General features: G+C 35.9%; 1 protein-coding gene across 1 annotated transcript in view; it reads right to left on the minus strand.

The window, feature by feature from the left end:
* The window catches only part of LOC127834687 (E3 ubiquitin-protein ligase RNF213-like), an 87149-nt gene extending 79055 nt beyond the window's left edge, over positions 1 to 8094 (minus strand). Inside the window, exon 1 of the mRNA XM_052360711.1 lies at positions 7916 to 8094. The gene's annotated coding sequence lies outside the window, so the exon portion shown is untranslated. The remainder of the gene's footprint in view (positions 1 to 7915) is intronic.
* Between the last annotated feature and the right edge of the window lie 8540 nt (positions 8095 to 16634).

Here is a 16634-nt window from a genome sequence, read left to right on the forward strand (position 1 = left end):
ATAACTTCTTCATTTCTACACTGATTCACTTCAAATTGATACTGAACCTCTCTTATGACAATACGGTTAATCTCAACTATGCATGGCCCCATTACCAACCCTGGGGCGCCCCTCCCACATAGGCCACGCCCACCCAACATTGCCTTTTACTATAATTTCCTTATTTCTACACCGATTCACTTCAAATTAATACTGAACCTCTCTTATTACAATGCAGTCAATCTCAACTATGCATGGCCCCATTACCAACCCTGGGGCGCCCCTCCCACATAGGCCACGCCCATCCAAAATTGCCTTTTACTATAATTTCTTCATTTCTACACCGATTCACTTCTAATTGATACTGAGCATCTCTTATGACAATACGGTCAATCTCAACTATGCATGGCCCCATTACCAACCCTGGGGCGCCCCTGGGTCAAACATGCGGCGTGGGAATACGCGTCGGCCTCTGCCGCGCCATTTCTAGTAATTTCTATGTTTTCAAGTGTAGTTATACAAATCTCTTTAGGTAAATTATGCAATTTGCAGATTTGCTATACAGTATACAAGAAACCTGTAAAATAAATTAATTTGGGTTCTTGTAATTTAATTGACAACAATAATAACATTGTACGCGAACACAATTATTACCTAAATCAGATTACACATTTTATTTACACAAAGTGTTTGTATTACAACACATTTAAAACCGCGTATGGTACTCATTATGTTGAATATATGCATATGCTTTTAGGAACCGTCATCAACTGTTTCAATGTGTAATATTGTGAAAACATGTTTTTTATCTGTTTTTTTGCGGAATTAATAAATTTGATTGTTATAAATTCATTAAAAGCAATATTATTGCACATAACATATTATTTATTAATTAACTTTGGTAAAAGAATATACAAATACGAAATGTAGGCAGATATTGCTGATCTCTACGAGATATTGCTGATCTCTACGGTAATCATGATAGTTTCCGGATATCACATACATATATCTAGATATGAATTCTGGGATCTGTTAAGATCCTTTCTTGTAAAACGGTTTCAGCTCAATTACTCAGTTGAATAAAACAAAAAGAGGTAATTTATTAAAAAGTGATCATTGAAAATGTGAAACTTTATATCATGGTTAATAAATTATAATGACTTCATAATGGTTTGATGGCTGGATTTAAGGTCTATATGATAAGTGTAATGAATAATACACAACTTGTTTTAGCCCAATAAATTGAGATTTATTTATGCTATTATAATGGCACTTTGCATTGCACATGGTGTTTGTTTTGCAATTCAAAATTACTGCAGTAAAAATATTGTTTCCGCTCAATAGCTCAACACCTGAAATTATATTGTCTATCTTAATTGTCAATGCATTATTGGTTCAAAATATTATCTATTGTTTAACAAGTATAGCTTTACATATTCATTGAAGGTACCGGTTTGTCACTTTAAATGACTTTGTAGTTTGAAATTCAAATTAAAAAGAAATGTCAGCATACAAAAGGCAGCCATAAGCGTATAAGCACATTGTTCTTCAATAGGTTTATCATTAAAAACAATCAGTGTTTCTTTTTTGTTCCTGTCATTGATAAAACAAAGAAATGAACTTGGTGAGGGTTGATACGCCACAAATAGACTGAACATGATATCCCTCCCCAGTGAATTCCGCTCAGCTATATTGTCATGCAAGCTCAACAGAAGATATGTTATACCTATTGAAATGTTACTAAAAAAGAAATAACTTTAATGTTACATATCATTTTGTTTAGTTAAAACTTACAAATTTATTCTGTGTACGTATGCTAACCATGATATCTATTTTCTGCACTACTGTTAACTGGTATTGCAATAGGTTTTGAAAACAATGAATACATTTTGATAAAAAAAACAACATGAAAAACTAGAACACTTAAAGTTCTTGAGCATATATAAGTTGTTTTCCACCTGCCACTTTTTAGTAATGCATTATTTGCAGTAAAAACTGAATCATTACATGTATTCTTGTAAAATTGCAAATTTTAAGGTAGCGCACCCATAGTGATTTTCCGCGATTTCTTCGAAGATTGAAGAGCCAGTTTTTCGGAGAAAACGTGGGGTTATTGTGGGAATGTGCGTCTGTCCGTCTTTCCGTCCTGGCCACCTGCTCCTCCAACACTATTAGCACTAGAACCTTGAAACTTACATACATGGTAGCTATAAGCATATGTGCGACGGTGACAGTGACGGAATTTTGATTTGACCCCTGGGTCAAAAGTTATGGGGGTTGGGGAGGGGCCGGGTTAGAGATTTTCACTCAATTTGTTGTGTGTAATTTTACATTAACTTCTTCATTTTTACACCGATTTACTTCAAATTGATGCTGAACCTCTCTTATAACAATACGATCAATCTCAACTATGCATGGCCCCATAACAAACCCTGGGGCACCCCGGCCACATAGGCCACGTCCACCCAAAATTGCCTTTTACTATAATTTCTTCATTTCTACACCGATTCACTTCAAATTGATACTGAACCTCTCTTATGACAATATAGACAATCTCAGCTTTGAATGGCCCAATTACCAACTCTAGGGCACCCCGCCCACATAGGCCACGCCCGCATAGGCCACGCCCACCTAGGATTGCCTTTTACTATAATTTCTTCATTTCCACACCGATTCACTTCAAATTGATACTGATCCTCTCTTATGACAATACAGTTAATCTCAACTATGCATGGCCCCATTACAAACCCTGGGACGCCCCGCCCACATAGGCCAAGCCCACCCAAAATTGCCTTTTACTATATTTTTTTACATTTCTACACCGATTTACTTCAAATTGATACTGAACCTCTTTTATGACAATACAGTCAATCTCAACTATGCATGGCCCCATTACCAACCTTGGGGCGCCCCGGCCACATAAGCCACGCTCACCCGAAATTGCCTTTTACTATAATTTCTTCATTTCTACACCGATTTATTACAAATTTTTATTGAACATCTCTTATGACAATACGATCAATCTCAACAATGTATGGCCCCATTACCAACCCTGGGGCGCTACGACCATAATAGGCCACACCCACCCAAAATTGTCTTTTTCCCCACGCTTTTTAAAAAGCGTGGGGATATTGTGGTTATCTCCGCCGTCCGTCCGTCTGTCCGTCCGTCCTGGCCACTATCTCCTCCTACACTATTAGCACTAGAACCTTCAAACTTACACACATGGTAGCTATGAGCATATGAGCGACCCTGTGGTATTTGAAATTTTGATCTGACCCCTGGGTCAAAAGTAATGGGGATTGGGATGGGGCCGGGTCAGAGATTTTACTATAATTTCTTTTTTTCTACACCGATTGTCTTGAAATTGATACTGAGCCTGTCTAATGACATTACGGTCATTCACAACTATGCATGGCTCCATTACCAACCCTGGGGCGCCCCGCCCACATAGGCCGCGCCCACCTAAAATTGCCTTTTACTATAATTTCTTCATTTCTACACCGATTCACTTCAAATTGATACTGAACCTCTCTTATGACAATATGGTCAATCTCCGCTATGCATGGCCCCATTACCAACCCTGATGCGCCCGCCCACATAGGCCATGCTCACCCAAAATTGCCTTTTACTTTAATTTCCTTATTTCTACACCGATTCACTTCAAATTAATTCTGAACCTCTCTTATTACAATACAGTCAATCTCAACTATGCATGGCCCCATAACCAACCCTGTGGCGCCCGCCCACATTGGCCACGCCCACCCAAAATTGCCTTTTACTATATTTTCTTCATTTCTACACCGATTCACTTCTAATTGATACTGAACTTCTCTTATGACAATACGGTCAATCTCAATATGCATGGCCCCATTACCAACCCTGGGGCGCCGCTGGGTCAAAGATGCGGCGTGGTGATACGCGTCGGCCTCTGCCGCGCCATTTCTAGTAGTTGTATTTAAATGAATCTAAATGTATTGAATGTTTTTTTCATTTTCAATATTTGTCATCTTAATTAATGCAGTAGTACTCTGGGATAAATTAAAACCATGTATTATTTATTTTTTATCTCTATTTCAGGATTATTATTTTTATATTCCATCCTATGGTGATCGGAGACTAAGAAAACAGTGTAGAAAAATTAGGTATTATTGATATATTTAGTGTATATTATTTACATTAGTATTTTCACAGTCCCAATTTTCGAATTATGTACACAATGTTATTATTTAAACAAAAACTTATATGAGCCTCAATCTGGGAAAATAAGCTTAATGCATAAAGTGTCCTCCCAGATAAGCCTATGCATAAAGTGTCTTCCCAGATTAGCCTGTGCATAAAGTGTCCTGCCAGATTAGCCTGTGCATAAAGTGTCCTGCCAGATTAGCCTGTGCATAAAGTATCCTCCCAGATTAGCCTGTGCATAAAGTGTCCTGCCAGATAAGCCTGTGCATAAAGTGTCCTGCCAGATTAGCCTGTGCATAAAGTATCCTCCCAGATTAGCCTGTGCATAAAGTATCCTCCCAGATTAGCCTGTGCATAAAGTGTCACCCCAGATTAGCCTGTGCATAAAGTATCCTCCCAGATTAGCCTATGCATAAAGTATCCTCCCAGATTAGCCTGTGAATAGTGTCCTCCCAGATAAGCCTGTGCATAAAGTGTCCTACCAGATTAGCCTGTGGAGTCCGCAAAGGATCATCAGGCACGACAATATCTACCTAAACTGGATTTTTGTTAAGGGGAGAGATCTTTAAACGAAAAATACAATAAAAGCGGAAAGCGTCTTCCCTGATTAGCATGTGCTATTTAATGTACATATATAACCATTTGAAAAAAAGGTTTGACATAAAATGTCATATAAATGAACTTTCATGTCATGAAATTACATTGTGCAGGTATCATAAATTTAATACTCATAACACAATTATGCACTTTAAATTATTATATTATTACATTATATTTTCTTAACGAGGTATTTTTTTTGCAAAAAAGACACAGTATTTTTAGCTCCACTGGCCAGAGGCCAGCGGGGCTTATGTGATGATTCTGTGTCCGTCGTGCGTGCGTCCGTGCGTTAATTTTTCCTTAAAACATCTTCATCTCCTAAACTACTGGTCCAATTCTGATGAAATAACACAGGAATGTTCCTGGGGTGAACCTCTTTTAAATTTGTTCAAATTATGCCCCTGGGGTCAAATTTGACCCTGCCCTGGGGGTCACAAAATGGAACATATGCTTATATAAGGCCTATTTTATGAAAACTTTCAAAATCTTCTTGTCCATAACCTTTGGGCCAAGGGCTACCAAATTTGGTATGTAGAGACATCTAATGGTCCTCTACCAAAGTTCTTCAAATTATGCCCTTGGGGTCAAATTTGACCCTGCCCCTGGGGTCACAAAATTGAACATATACTTATATAAGGCCTATTTTGTGAAAACTTTCAAAATCTCCTCATCCATAACCATTGGGCCTAGGGCTATCAAAATTTGGTATGTAGATACATCTAATAGTCCTATACCAATTTTTCTTAGAATTATGCCCCTGGGGTCAAATTTGACCCTGCCCCGGGGGTCACAAAATTGAACATCTGCTTATATAAGGCCTATTTTGTGAAAACTTTCAAAATCTTCTCGTCCATAACCATTTGGCCTAGGTTTATCAAATTTGGTATGTAGTGACATCTTATAGTCCTCTACCAAATTTCTTCAAATTATGCCCCTGGGGTCAAATTTGACCCTGCCCTGGGGGTCACAAAATGGAACATATGCTTATATAAGGCCAATTTTATGAAAACTTTCAAAATCTTCTCGTCCATAACCTTTGGGCCAAGGGCTACCAAATTTGGTGTGTAGAGACATCTAATAGTCCTCTACCAAAGTTCTTTAAATTATGCCCTTGGGGTCAAATTTGACCCTGTCCCTGGGGTCACAAAATTGAACATATGCTTATATAAGGCCTATCGTGTGAAAACTTTAAAAATCTTCTCGTCAATAACCATTAGGTCTAGGGCTAATAAATTTAGTATATAGAGACATCTTATAGTCCTCTACCAAATTTTTTCAAATTATGCCCCTGGGGTCAAATATGACCCTGCCCCGGGGGTCACAAAATTGATCATATGCTTATATAGGGTCTATTTTGTGAAAAGTTTTCAAATCTTTTTGTCCATAACCATTGGGCCTAGGGCTACCAAATTTGGTATGTAGTGACATCTTATAGTCCTCTACCAAATTTTTTCAAATTATGCCCCTGAGGTCAAATTTGACCCTGCCCCGAGGGTCACAATATTGAACATATGCTTATATCAGGCCTATTTTGTGAAAACTTTAAAAATATTCTTGCCCATAACTGTTTGGCATAAGGCTACCAAATTTGGTATGTAGTGACATGTAATAGTTCTCTTCTTAGTTTGTTCAAATTATGCCCCTTGGGTCAAATTTGAAACTGCCCCGGGGGTCACAAAATTGAATATATGCTTATAAAGGTCTTATTTTTTGAAAACTTTCAAAATTCTCTTGTCCTTAACCATATGGCATAGGTCTGTCAAAATTTGTATGTAGAGACATCTCATAGTCCTCTACCAAATTTCTTCAAATTATGTCCCTGGGGTCAAATTTGACCCTGCCCGGGGGGTCACAAAACTGAACATACGCTTATTTGGGGCCTATTTTTTTGAAAACTTTAAAATTCTTCTAGTCCATAACCATTGGGTCTAGGGCTACCAAATTTGGTATGTAGTGACATCTAATAAATCTCTACCAAATTTGTTCAAATAATGCCTCTGGTGTCAACTTTGACCCTGCCCTGGGGGGTCACAAAATTGCCTATTTTGTGAAATCTTTAAAATCTTCTTGTTGAAAACCATTCAGACTATGGCTACCAAATTTGGTATGCAGTAACATCTTATAGTCCTCTACCAAGTTTGTTCAAATTATGCCCTTTGGGTCAAATTTGACCCTGACCCGCGGGTCAGAAAATTGAACATTATATACGCTTATATCTTTCTTATTTTGTGAAAACTTTTAAAATATTCATGTCCATAACTCTAGGACCAAGGGCTACCATATTTTGTATGTACATGTAGTGAGATATAGTAGTCTCTACAAAGTTTGCTCCTGGGGTTAAATTTGACCAAGCCAAGGGGGTCACAAAAGTGAATATGTGCTTAAATAGAGCCTATATTTAAGTATTTGCACATGCAGAGAATATTTGTTTCAGCCTTTTTTCAGCAGTGGAGCGATAAAGGGCCATCATCGCCCTCTTGTTCATTATTATAAAAAAAAATGTGCATTTCAATTCATTATAGCGTGCAATTCAGGAGGGGGGAGTTCTAAATAACTCGTATACAGCACTGTTGCAGCCAACCGGGTTTCCTTCTCTGTGTGAAATGTTTAATATATAAAAAATATGTTAAGGCAATCTTTAATTATGTCATGTAAACAAATATATAGTACTTTTTAATGTGGGGTTAGATTTTCTTTCAAAAATGAATATCCATTTATTACCTCCCCTGAATTTTGCAATTTTTATTTTATATTTAAACATTTACTCTTTTACATATATGGTACAAAGTGTATATTTTCTGATTAGTTTTTACTAGTTATTTAAGAAAATGTATAATTGCCATTGATTATGGTGACATTAAAAATATGTAGTGGTTGCTACTTAGTCACAGACATATCACATTAGGTTTAAATCTGTAGATGATAGTTGCGTGAGAATATATGGTTTTAAATCTGTAACTTACAGTGGCGTGAATCTATTTATACAAACTTGTTTATTTATATTTTGGTAAGCAAAGCAATTGTTTGACAAAATCTTTTTTTAATACCGCCGAAAAATTAAAGAACAATCTGTTCTAAACCAATCTATAATTTATTTTTAATCAACAACATGCCGTTCCCTAACATAAAACAACTATACTATCATACTTACAGTTTTGTAAATCCATACACATCAGTTTCATATAGTTGTTTCATTCATTGTTAAACAGTTAAAGTCAACATGCGATGTTATTTGTAAATAGTACACATATGCATTATCGTGTCCGCATAGTTAACTTGATGTAATGATCTAACGAGCAAATTTAAACGTCGTATGCGGCATAGCCTAAAGAGATAAAACACTGAGTGAGTGTTATTAGCATGTAGTGTTGACATCGATCATAAAGACTAAACATGTAAATAAATGACCCTTGCATGCATACGCGGCAAACTATGTGTGCGCTTAAAATAAGTTGCATGGTTGTTCTATGAAAAATTCTGCACAATGTAATGTCAGTTGAAGATTAAATATTGCCTCCTTTTGCTTCTTTATGTGTGGCCTTTGTGGAAACGAATACTATTTGCGTCGAATTGAAAATTTACCTTCTTAATATTTAAAGCATATTATGAGAAAACGATGTTTTATTTGATTGCTTCAGCGCCAGTTTAAACTTATTGGAAATGTAAAGTGCATGTAAGTTAGTAATACATATTATCATAATCGTAAGTATGAACAACTTGTTCACGTTATGAAGTTGTAAAAGCTCACGTTGGCATTGGTAACGTTTAAACTTCCTACAATCATCACCGGGATAAGGATTTTTATTGAAGTTTTAAATTCTGTCCGTGACACTGCATTGACAACAAATCAAAACACCGATTTCAACTGATCTGGGAATTTTGCGAAACAGATGTGTGATTAAACACAATACTAATATGAACGTAATTTCTAAGTTCCTATAAGCATCTGCGAAACAAAGTTGTTGAGAAAAAAAAAATATTTGTATTTGAACATCTGACAAACTGACGCACAGTAACTTAGTGTAGGATGTGTGAAACAACCTTGTGATAAAAGTAACACAATCATTTTAAATTCTATCCTGAACTCTTCCACAACTTCATCGACTTACATTCAGTTTCGCGTGTGGCATATCAGATTTATTGCCTTGTGTAACAATGACGAAACCGAACAGCTGTATCACACATTCTCACGCCATGCAGTAAATGTATTTCGAACATTGTGGTAATTTAATGGCTGCAAGAAAATCACAAACAAAATTTTGTTGTACAATAACTTGTGCTGCTCTGTTGCAAACACTACCAAAATGCAAGCTAAAAATTAATGACACTTTAATTATTACAGTGAATTATTTTGGAGTGTGTATATATAAGGTTAGACTTAAAAATTATGCATTTAAAATTGGTGAAATTGTATTTAGGTGATTTATTTTAGAATTTATTCATCCATTGCGTTTCCAAATTCATTCAGGTACTATTTAACGTATGTTTTGTGTGTGTACTATGTGTACACTTTCTCATTAACACTGTTGAAGTGATTCCTAATTCATCTACGCCTCTTAATCTCTGAATCACATCGATGTTGTGCATGTTTGACGACATTCATACACAAAATAGTTCTACGTGGGATTTACTGACGGATGATTTTACATTGTAGAGAAGCATGATAATCTCACATTTATGTGGGGCCAAACGTGCTTTCAGTTAGAAACATGATAAATTTAGACAACCTTTTGGACAACTCTTTAACTTTTATACATATATAAATCGTGAATATTGCTGGGCCAAGTATGAGGTTGAGCGCTCTAAAAACCGGTTTAAACCCCCAATGCTTTGCATTGATCGTTCCAAGGCGGTGACCCCAGCTTTAATCTTCTATGTGTGTATGTTGTTCCCTATGGTGTTGTTTCGTACTGTTTTGGCAAATGGTCATTTGCCTTAAATAAACGACCAACAAATTGTATATAATAAGAATGCAATACTGCCCCAGCAGCTTGAGTTTCACTTCTTTAAACTTTATTTCGGAAATGGGCGGAGTTAATAACTGTTACCGGTCAACACTTGAACATGTTTGGTCAGCGTCTCAATTGTAATAGAGCACTAGTTTCATCATATATAGCTTTCCCGCGTAGGGTAATACGATAATTTTTGCGATCGTAAGGCAATTTAGCGTGTATCGTGATAGTCGGAAATTTCCGTGTAAACATTGAGAATGGTAATCAACATATGCACACAACCCTAAGCTTTAGCGTACGCTCATATCAGCAGATACTAAATAACTTCTATTTATATAAGCAGATACTCAATATTTCCAAATAAATTCAACAAAGGTTTCATACATGGAATGAAAAAAATACATGTACTTATGCTTATTGATTAACAGGAAAATAACACGCATGAAGTGTGCATTTAAGAGAGCTGTTTTCCAACTAATGGTAAAGCATGTTTGATGAGTGTGCATACATAGGTAACATGCTCAATATATCAACGATTTTCTTTTGCTGTCTTTTAAAAAGAGTCACACGCACTATTTTTTACGACAACTTACCGATTTATTCCAAACTCACATGTTAACCATATGTCTATTGTATTGTATTTTAGCTCATCTATTTTTTGAAAAAAAATTATGAGCTATTGTCATCACCTTGGCGTCGGCGTCCGGTTAAGTTTTGCGTTTAGGTCCACTTTTCTCAGAAAGTATCAATGCTATTGCATTCAAACTTGGTACACTTACTATCATGAGAGGACTGGGCAGGCAAAGTTAGATAACTCTGGCATGCAATTTGACAGAATTATGTGCCCTTTTTATACTTAGAAAATTGAAAATTTTGGTTAAGTTTTGCGTTTAGGTCCACTTTTCTCAGAAAGTATCAATGCTATTGCATTCAAACTTGGTACACTTACTTACTATCATGAGGGGACTGGGCAGGCAAAGTTAGATAACTCTGGCGTGCATTTTGACAGAATTATGTGCCCTTTTTATACTTAGAAAATTGAAAATTTTGGTTAAGTTTTGTGTTTAGGTCCATTTTATTTCGTAAGAATCAAAGCTATTGCTTTCATACTTGCAACACTTTCTAACTATCATAAGCGGACTGTGCAGGCAAAGTAATGTAACTCTGACTGGCATTTTGACAGAATTATGTGCCCTTTTTATACTTAGAGAATTGAAAATTTGGTTAAGTTTTGTGTTTAGGTCCACTTTATTCCTACAGTATCAAAGCTATTGCTTTCATACTTGCAACACTTATTAACTATCATAAGGGGGCTGTGCAGGCAAAGTTATGTAACTCTGACTGGCATTTGGACGGAATTATGGGTCCTTTATACTTAGAAAATTTGGTTAAGTTTTGTGTTTTGGTCCACTTTACCCCTAAAGTATCATAGATATTGCTTTCATACTAGGAACACTCGCAAATTATCATAAGGGTACAGTAAAAGGACAAGTTGCATAACTCTGGTTGTCATTTTTACGGAATTATGGCCCTTTTTTGACTTAGTAACTTTGAATATATGGTTAAATTTTGTGTTTCGATCCACATTACTTCTTAACTATTAAGGCTGTTGCTTTCAAACTTCAAATACTTTCATGCTATCATGAGGTTCCTGTACCTGGCAAGTTGAATTTTACCTTGACCTTTGAATGACCTTGACTCTCAAGGTCAAATTATTAAATATTGCTAAAATTGCCATAACTTCTTTATTTATGATTAGATTTGATTGATACTTTGACAAAACTACTCTTACCTGACATACCACAATAGACTCCACCAAAACCATCCCCCGTGCCCTCCCCCCCCCCCCTATTTTTTTTTTTTTAAAGATCATCTCACAAATGACCACCACACCCTCACACTATACCCCCCCCCCCCCAAATTATTTTTTTTGAAACAGTTAAAAAACACAAAGATTTATTTTTATTATTTTATGTTTGAAATACCGTCCAACCATCGCACCGTAGAATCCCCCCCCTCCCCCCACCCGAATCCCACCCCCCCCCCCCTTAATTTTTTTTTTTTTTTTTTTTTTTAAGATCATCTCACAAATGACCACCACACCCTCACACTATACCCCCCCCCCACCCCACCCTCCCAAATTTTGAAACGTTTAAAAAAATACAAATTTTTATTTTTATTAATTTATGTTTGAACTACCGTCCAACCATCGCACCCAAGAATCCCCACCACCCATAAATGTCCTCACCCCCACACTATACACCCCTCTTCACTCTACCCCTCCCTCCTTTGTGATTGAAAATGAGTCCCTTCACCTTTAAAAAGAAAATAGATGAGCGGTCTGCACCCGCAAGGCGGTGCTCTTGTTCTTACCTGTTTTGCAAATATTATTTTTAATTATGTATTACACTTTCAAAGAAGTTCCCGAGTTTCATTTTTACTAATCAGCTGGTTGAAAATTATTGCAATCGTATTCATGCAATAAGAAATATCAACCATTATCATGTACGCTTCGTTTGTAAACAAGAACACTGTGTAACGAAGCTACTGAAGAATGCCGTTGTTCAAATGATAGGACATTCCCAAATTGCTGTACGACAGTACCTTACTATGCAATGTTTATACTAGTGTTCATGTTTGTTTTGTAAATGTTATCAGAACCACATTGAACTTGTTTTTGACATCTTGTTTAGTTTATATATTGTTATGATAATGGAATTTTACGGAAAATTTTATGATTTATGATATTTAAATTGTAATTATGCCACCCGTACTGACGTAAACTGGGTATACTTGAATAACCATTGTCGTCGTCGTCTGTCTACATGTATGTGTAAACTCCAACATGATGTGAGAAGGATTAATAGCATTTAAAATTGAAAGATTCGATCATTATTAAATGATGTATGGTATATATAAATACTCCTATAAATATCAGGTCGAATCGGTAGATTAAGTCTAATTATTTGGACTACCTATGTAAAGAAATAAAAACGTTATGGCACTTAAAGCATAGATATTCAAAAAAGCAAACACAAAATTATCTGATTGCTATTCTCACCACTTTTTATCGAAGAACATTCCTTCTTATTGGCATTGCTCGTTATAATTTGCAGTTCCGTACAATGTATATGATTTAACGTAAGTCTATGTTAACATGTACAAACATGCACAATTGTGTATCTTTTTAAATTGAGACATTATTTAATACCGTGATTATACATGTACACTCTCAACATAAAAACTTAAAGCACAAGAACCGCATCTATTACTTTTTTGTATGTATTATTATGTCTAGTAATCTTCTACAAAGTTTCCTCATGAAATCTATGGCACTGTTGTAAAACCTTGCCAAGCCCTTGGGTAACAACGTTAACATAGACTTTAAGAAAAAATGCACAAAGGTTTCAGAAAGGTTTGTAACACCGTTTTGTGGTTTTCCACAAAAGTTGCTTCTATAATTCACCTAGGGCCAAACCTGTATCCATCCCGTGGATCACGTGATTTGGTAAAGATTGATATAACAAGAGAACTCTGTTTCCCCTTAAACAGACGCGTAGTTTGTGTTATATAGCAGTATATAGGGGTCTACTACAAAATGTTTAAAAACCGTTTATTTGTGGTAAAAAATGGCCATTTCTCAAAGGTAACACTCGTGCATCATCTCGCTATGCAACACGCTTTTTGCTTGTATCGTGTGATATCTTGAAAATATATGTCCACAAAATATTTTCTATTGATTCCAAACTGTTGTCATATTGCAACCAAACATTATAAGTGTTAACAAATATGTGAGGTATATTCCGGATCTATACATCTTTGATAACACAAAACCACAACATAAACAGTATCAAGTACAATCAAGATTTAATGTGGTAACAATGTTTTTTCAAACATTTGACCAGGTAACCTTCTTTCTTGACAAACAGGACCCTGACTCAAACCGGGCTTAGATAGTGTCAAATTAATAATTCAGACCAAATTACATCAATAATGAGTCATAAATGTGGCTTCTACAGTGGTTACAATGTTATTGTTCAGTCGACCTTGACCCAAATTTAAACATGTTTAATTTTCAAGATAAACATTCTGACCAAGTTTGATCATTATTGAGCAAAAAATGAGACCTATAGAGTGGTGACCAGCTATAAAATATCACACAAAAAACAGGTAGACAAACAATGGTAACAATGGCCCACCTTTTTAAGTGCTCAGGTGACAATTTAATCCAAGGAAAAACCATTATTAACTATTGAAATCAAGATTGTAAGCATAATCTTTTCATTGTCCATTAGATATTGCCATACATGTATTTTATTTAAAAAGCTTTTTAAGTTGACCAGTCCATAGAGGAAGAAGTTGGGAGAAAAAGAGCACATGGTGCAGCATCCTGCTGCTAGTATTTTGCTCCAGATCTTTCCCTATGATAAAAATACAAGTAGTCATAAAACAAACATAAGTACCTTTATTTCAATGAAACATTAAAGATAAATAATACAAGAGTATTCAGTTCAAAGAGTGTTTATTTTTTTGTTGTTTTAGAACACAGTCATAATCATTATAATTATTTCATACAAACATTTCTTCTTTACAATATATTTGTCCATTCAATTGTGTGCACGTTGTCATACTTAAAAGGCAAACCACAAAGCTATTAAAAGATAGTCCTTAAAATTGGAAAAAAACTTTCTCTTTACCTAAATGCACACTATGAAGTCTAAAACTTTAAACAAACAAACACTGTTCACACACACAAAGCTATTTGAGGTTTACTTGGACTCTTCTTCAGGGAGGTTTTCCAGACCCTGCAACAAATCAGATAGTAAACTGAAATCAGAGCCATTCTGTCTAGAAAACCTACACATTTGAGTCGCGTTCTGAGAAAACTGGGCATAATGCTTGTGCGTAAAGTGTCGTCACAGATTAGCCTGTGCAGTGTGCACAGGCTAATCAGGGACAACACTTTCCGCTTTTATGGTATTTTAAGTTTTAAGGAAGTCCCTCCTTACCACAATTCAAATTAAGGCGGAAAGTGTCATCCCTGATTAGCCTGTGCAGACTTCACAGGCTAATATGGGATGACACTTTACGCACATGCATTAAGCCCAGTTTTCTCAGAACAAGGCACATTTCAACTGTAATTTGTTCCGCCTCATGAAAAATGGGTACATGTATTTGGCCATATGTGACCAGCATAGCTCCAGACAATCCTGTGCATCTGTGCAGTCCGGTCAAAAGCTACCTTGTTGGCTAATAAGATCATGAAACCTTGTGTTATTATATAGCTGAAAGCTTACACCCTGACCTGACTATGCAATTGGCAGTCTGGTGTGGACCTAGGCTGGTATGCATACGATATAAGACCCATTTTCTTACAATGTGGCTCATTTAATACAGTTTGGCATTCGCATTATTGTTTACAAACATGTCTTGGCTGATACATATTTTGTGGAGAAAAAACAACTAAATATATAATATCAACTGATTAAAAACAAGAGATGTGTTTGTCAGAAACACAATGCCCTCTTCTGAGCCGCTATGAAACCATATATTTGACCATTGATTTTGAGGGATGACCTTGACCTTTCACCACTAAAAATGTGCAGCTCCATGAGATACACATGCATGCCAAATATCAAGTTGCTATCTTCAATATTGCAAAAGTTATGGGCAATATTAAAGTTTTCGGACAGACGGACTGACTGACTGACGGACAGTTCAACTGCTATATGCCACCCTACCGGGGGCATAAAAACAATTTATTGACCTCCTTATGTTTAATGGTACAAAAAAGCCTGAAACCTTTAAAAGTAAGTCGTAAGAATCTACCTAAGTCAATTTTTACTCTTGGTAAATGATTTTACAAAATATCTTTAACAGTTAAACACAACAAGCATTATATCCTAACAGTCATGACAGATAGTTGATCAAGCGTACTAAACTTAATTGTTTGTGCCCACTCTTATTTTTGTGCTTTCCATGTGGAGTTTTTTAAAACAATTTTTCTTATTTTATTACAATAACTTTTAGTCATGGTCAAACAAGCACAATAAATGTAAAAAATACTTGTTTGTTTATTTATAATCCTCAACCAAAAATTGAAAAATAATGAAGCGTTTGTACAGTTATACAGTGATAATTTAGCCCAAATGTCCATTACAAACATAGCGTATAACCCTTTCCCACTCAGGAGCAAAGTGAAAATTGCTATGTGCAAACAGCATAAAACCAGCGTCTGTTTAGGTTATATGCTGTTTGTTGCTCATCAGTATCTTAGGGTTAGAAATGAAGCCTTTAAAGCTTGAATTTAGTAAGAAAGGTCTTAAATTAAATTTAACTTTATTTGGGCCTGCAAATGCGTCAAAATACATATCTTAGTGGTAAAGGGTGAAAAGATGTGGAGCATTCTCTCTGATTGAGTAATAGGATGTTTGAGTGCCAGATTGGACAATATAGTAATGCGATCTGTATATGGTAGAACCACATGGGTCTGTATTCTTATAGTTTAATAAGGAAATGTTGAATTGGTAAAAATACGTCTCTAAGTGGTAAAGGGCTAAACTACAACCAAAACTAAAAGCCTGCATCAGGTGAAGCAGTAGCACATTAAATTTTTGCTTCTTAAGTTCCAAGATTTGAACCCCAGGGCAGACCATTTTTGTCCCCTATGGGTTTCACCGGAGGGGACTTATGGTGTGCACTCTGTATGTCAGTCCGTCACACTTTTCTGGATCCTGTGATAACTTTAAAAGTTCTTCATATTTTTTAATGAAACTTGAAACATGGATAGATGGCAATATGTACATTATGCACGTCATTTCATTTTGCTCCTATGTCAAGAATTATGGTTGCTATGGCAACAAACAGACTAAAAATACTGCTGAAAATGGTGGTTTTCTGGATCCTGCAATAACTATA

Source organism: Dreissena polymorpha, chromosome 6 (assembly GCF_020536995.1).
Source record: "Dreissena polymorpha isolate Duluth1 chromosome 6, UMN_Dpol_1.0, whole genome shotgun sequence".
In the NCBI taxonomy this organism is placed as follows: Eukaryota; Metazoa; Mollusca; class Bivalvia; order Myida; family Dreissenidae; genus Dreissena; species Dreissena polymorpha.